At 42.8% G+C, this 5,401-nt stretch overlaps 1 non-coding gene across 1 annotated transcript; it reads left to right on the plus strand.

Annotated features, from left to right (window-relative positions):
* The first annotated feature begins 1,573 nt into the window (after positions 1-1,573).
* On the plus strand, positions 1,574-1,680 carry LOC118481512. The gene has a single exon (XR_004865721.1). It is a non-coding gene; the product is annotated as a small nucleolar RNA R71 (small nucleolar RNA).
* The last annotated feature ends 3,721 nt before the right edge of the window (positions 1,681-5,401 follow it).

A 5,401-nucleotide genomic window follows, 5' to 3' on the forward strand; every position in this document is an offset into this window, starting at 1 on the left:
AAACTCGAATCAATAACCTTCATGTAGTTGACCGGGTCGTCGTCCTCTATTCTCTTCCCAACCCCGAATTTTACTTCATCATCTCCGTACCTTAGGGTGAGCGTCCCGTCATTCATGTCTACCACTGCTTGTGCGGTGGCGAGAAATGGTCTCCCTAGTATGAGGGGGACTTCGGTGTCTTCTTCCATATCGAGTATGACAAAATCTGCCGGATAGACAAATTTGTTTACCTTTACTAGGACGTTTTCGATGACACCTTGCGGGAATTTGACGGATCGATCAGCAAGTTGTATGCTCATTTTTGTAGGACTCGTTGTTCCTAGGCCGAGTCTTTTAAACATTGATGAAGGCATGAGGTTAATGCTAGCCCCAAGGTCGGCTAGTGCATTACGAACGGGGGAGTCCCCGATCGAGCAGGGAATCGTGAAGCTTCCAGGATCGATTTTCTTTTGGGGAAGTTTGTTGAGTACGAGGGCAGAGCATTCTTCGCCTAAGTTAACTAATTGCAAGGTTTCAATTTTCTTTTTATGAGTGAGGAAGTCCCTCATGAACTTAGAGTATTTGGGCATTTGGGTTAGGACATCAATAAAAGGAATATTGACATGCAATTGTTTTAATAGACTTTTGAATTTTGCGAATTGCTCATTGGTCTTTTGACGAATTAACCTACCGGGGTATGGAACTTGAGGAGCCTTGGTAGGCTCTGATGATGGAGGGGAGTTCTTCTCCTACAGAGGCGGGGGATACAGTCTCTTCTGTCAGCGGTGGTGCTTCCGCAGGCCCCACGGTGCGGTTTCGTAAAGTGATGAGATGAACTTGCGCTTTCGGGTTTGTTTCGGTATTGCTTGGTAATGCACCTTGTGGTCTCTCGGAAAAATTTTGAGCTAGTTGATTTAATTGTTTTTCTATGTTTTGAATACTAGCTTGTTGGTTTCTAAAATTTGATTCTAATTGTAGAAACCTTTCCGAGTTTTTCTTTTCAGTGTCGGAGATGAGGCGAGATACAGTATCTTCAAGCCTTTCTCGTCCACCTTGTTGTTGAGTGAAATTTTGTGACTCATTTCTTGGTTGTTGAAAGTTTGTTCGTTGGGTTTGTTGGTTACTACTATTGTCGGGCTCTCTCCAACCAAGGTTAGGGTGGTTTCGCCATCCTTGGTTGTAAGTGCCCGTTGGAGGACCCGACGGCCTAGGTCTATTTTCAATTTAGCTTTCCGACTCTTGTTGATCGTCTGTTTCTTTCATACAACTCCAATTTTCATGTGGCCCACCACACCCTTCACAAGCCATAGCCGAGACTGTTTTTGTCATTTCCATTTTTTTTATTTTTGAAGAAATAGCCTCGATTTGGGCTTGTAAAGAAGTGCTTTCATCAACCTTATGGGCGCCCGGGGCAATAGATTTATTGCCTCAGGGAGTGTGCCACTGAAAATTGGTTTGAGCAATTTCCTCAATTTGGTTATATATTTCATGCGGGCGGCGATTACCTAAAAGTCCCCCGGAGCTAGAATCAAGTGTCTGCCTTGTGTGTGGCAACAACCCATTATAGAAAGTGGATACTTGTTGCCATATCGCAAGGCCGTGATGTGGACACTTTCGCAATAGCTCCTTGAACCTTTCCCAAGTTTCATATAAGGATTCCCGATCCTCTTGTGAATATGTATTGATTTCAGTCATTAATTTAGCCGTTTTAGCGGGAGGGAAATACTTATATAGAAATTTTTGGGCTAGTTCATCTCATGTGTTTACCGATCCAGCTAGGAGGGCGTTGAGCCAAGCTTTTGCTCGGTCTTTTAGTGAGAAAGGAAACATTCGAAGGCGGATGGCGTCATTTGATGCTCCATTGATCCGAAAGGTATCACATATTTCTAAGAAATTAGTAATATGTAGATGGGGATCCTCGTCCGCAAGCCCATGGAAGGTTGCGGAGTTTTGGAGCATTTGTATCAAATGCGGCCGAAGTTCGAAGTTATTGGCTTCAACATTCGGTGCGTTGATGGCGGCGCCTAGGTTACCTACGGTGGGTCGTAGATAATCCATGAGGGTACGTTGGTCCGCCATTGGAAGTGGATTCCCCGAAACTTTCTCTTGGTTCTTGGCTTTTAGTCTTTTTCTGAGAAAGCGTTCGGGTTCTTCTAGAGGTTCTTTTATGTCCTTCTTAGAACTGGAGCTCATACACTACGTAGGGGTGACGTCTGGTTCCAAGTCCTGCAATAAAAACAGAAAAGAATGCTGGTCAGAAGGTTCACCACGGCCCCGTGCTCAGTGAACACGGCCCGTGGTAGGAGTTACAGTGATTGTTTTCCAGATCCCAGTTACTGGAGAGTTGGACACGGCCCCGTGTTGCACCGACACGGCCCCGTGGTCAGCCTTCTGTAACTTGGAAAACTAAAACTGCCAGTAACAACGCTGGGCACGGCCCGTGTCCGACCAGGCACGGCCCGTGCTGAGCTCTGCAGAAGCTAAAAAACTAAGAAAATCCTAAAAATTAAAAAGAAAAATAAAAAGATGATTAGGCCGTTGATTCCTAACTTTCTTAAAATCCTTGGGTCCCCGGCAACGGCGCCAAAAACTTGATGCGTGTGTAGTGTAATATATTTTTGATGTATATTTTAAGCCCTTTTTACACTTTTGACCAAGTTTTAAATTTATAAAACACGATATTTACTAACACTAAACACACATATGGGCAAGTGCACCCATCGTGGACTTAGTATAGTGTTGGTAAGATACCGAGGTCGTCCAAGGACACAAGAGCTTTTAGTACCGGTTTATCCTCAACGTCTAATCAAATCAAAAAGTTAGAAAAGGTTTTTTAAACTAAGAAAATAAAAACTAACTAAATGCTGAAAAATAAAAATAAAGTAAAAACAGATAGACAAGATGAATCACTTGGATCCGACTCGTTTATTAGTATAACCTTTGATTATTTTTGCACTTTTGCACTTGTTTAAGAGATTATCTTAGTTATTGTAGTAGGCCCCTCTTTTGAAGGCGACGTTACCCTCAACCCAGTAGTTTGAGTCAGCAAGGATACAATCCTAAAGGGTTGGATTATTGGAAGATAATGAATTAAGTTATTAATGCAAATTATGGTAGGCCCCGCTTTTGGCGGTGACGTTACCCTCGACTAAGTAGTCTGAGTCAGCAGGGATACAGTCCTAAATAGCCGGGTTATAGTATTAATAGTAGTTAACTTATGAGGGGGTCAAAGAGTTTGGATCCCCGCCATCCAATACCTATGGGCATTGAAGGAGATCCTACTAAATTTGACCCAGGTCCCTTGCAGGACCTCTAAACGCTGAACAAGGGCAAGACCCTTACCAAACCATTCCCTTAACCCCCGACCAGGTAGCCAACATACCTCCATATAGACCGTGGAGATATGAATGGTGAAAATCTTTTATTTTATATAGACAGTAAAATAATGCCAAGACACCACGGACAAATGATAAGGAAAGATCACCTTCAACATAAGCAACTAGTTATTAAAGTCATTAATACAAAACCAAATAAAAAGTGCAAAAGATTAAAAATAAAAAGTATTATACTAAACACTTTTCTTCACCAAGTGATGTAAGAGACTTAGGCAAACATGGCCTTGATTGTCAAGAACTCTTACGATCAATCTTGGATCCCGAGACGACTCACACACTCTATGACGGACAATGGATGATGGTGGTGGATGATGGTGTTATGGTGGTGGTGGGTGGTGGATGAAGTGTGAGAGAGGTGGTGTGCCAAGGTATGAGTTGCAATGAAACCACGCACTCCTATTTATAGGCTGAACAGAAGGCTGGGCACGGCCCCGTGTCCGCTGGACACGCCCCCGTGCCTGTCTGACACTCTCTCTCTTCATTAATTGTAATTCGCAATTACAATTAATGCGCCTGCTGTACTTTCGCCACGCCCCCGTGTTCGCTGGACACGGCCCCGTGGTGGGCAATAGAAGCTTCTATAGGTTTGTCTTTTCTACTGCTTCTTGGGCAAGGCCCCGTGCTGGCTGAGCACGGGGCGTGTTCAGTCTTCTGCCTTCTCTATTTTGCTTGGGAGGATGCTGTTGAGGGGTCGGGCAATCCACTTATGTTCCTTTTCTTGTATTTATGTTAGATTTAGCTGTCTTTTTGCTTCTTTTGTGAATTTGAGCTCATTTAATCCTGAAAATACAAAAGGAAGACGAAAGCACTCTTTTTCCAACATTAGTAGTTTTATGCCTTATTTGATGTATTTTATATGTTGCATTTTACACACATCAGTATGATGTTCTTCAAGAACACCATGAGGACATCACCCAAGAACACTTAGATCTTGGTGATTTCACGGTTAGAAATCAAGTTTTGTAAGATAGAAAGGTGTTGAATCATGTAATGATAAAAAACGTACAAGAATTAGAGTGAAAACTTACCGGAGTTGATAGAAATCTGAGAAAAGGTGAAGAACAAGGTTGGTTCGGTCAGAGCTTTCCAAAAATAGAAAGGGTGACATTGACAGGGCTATTTATAGGCCTCCCAAAGAGGAAAATGTCAACCGATTGGCCAGGATCTCCGATCGAATGGCCTGCTCGATCGGCCAGGAACGTGCTAGCCGATCGGCTGGCCTGTTCGAACAGGATGCTTCCTGTTCGACCAGCAACCCTTTTCGAATGTTTCGCGACGGTTTTCGATATTTCGATTTCGATAGACGATGATACGAACACGATAGAGTTCCTAGTCAAATTACTTTCAGTCCCAACTACTATATCTAACAGACAATCACCTATAAGTCACGTTCTGATGTCGATTTCGATTGAGTTTGATTGCCTTTCGAGTTTCGGTTCGAGTTTCGATTGATTCGATTGAATACCACACAAAACATAAAGTAAACATGCACAAGTAACACATAAGGCACACACACACGTAAGTATTACCACACCAGTTTTGCATAGTTCGAGCCTCGAGTTCGATTGATTGATTTGATTAACTTGATTATTGATTGATTAACTTTATCGCATTGTTACTTCCTATTATTCACAGTCGTAAATCGGTCGCATTGATAAATCATTCGATCATTTTATTTAGACAACACTTACTCCACATAATATCAAAAGCAAAAACAAACATTAACAGCCAAAGAAGTCAAAGTTGACTTGGACTTTGACTTTGACTTTGACATTTGAAAATAGGGGTGTTACAACCTCCCCTTGTTTAGGGAATTTCGTCCCGAAATTAGGCTCGAAGCTGCACATCACCGTGAGTCATTTTACCAATTTGATGCTTCAGATCTATTTAAACAACTGCGGGTACTTGGCCTTCATGTCGCTTTCGAGTTCCCAAGTGAACTCCGCGCCTCGCTTGCCTTCCCATGGGACTTTCACGATAGGGATGCGTGAGCGCCTGAGTTGCTTGGTTTGGCAATCCATAATTTC

Source organism: Helianthus annuus, chromosome 8 (genome assembly GCF_002127325.2).
Source record: "Helianthus annuus cultivar XRQ/B chromosome 8, HanXRQr2.0-SUNRISE, whole genome shotgun sequence".
NCBI classification, from domain to species: Eukaryota; Viridiplantae; Streptophyta; class Magnoliopsida; order Asterales; family Asteraceae; genus Helianthus; species Helianthus annuus.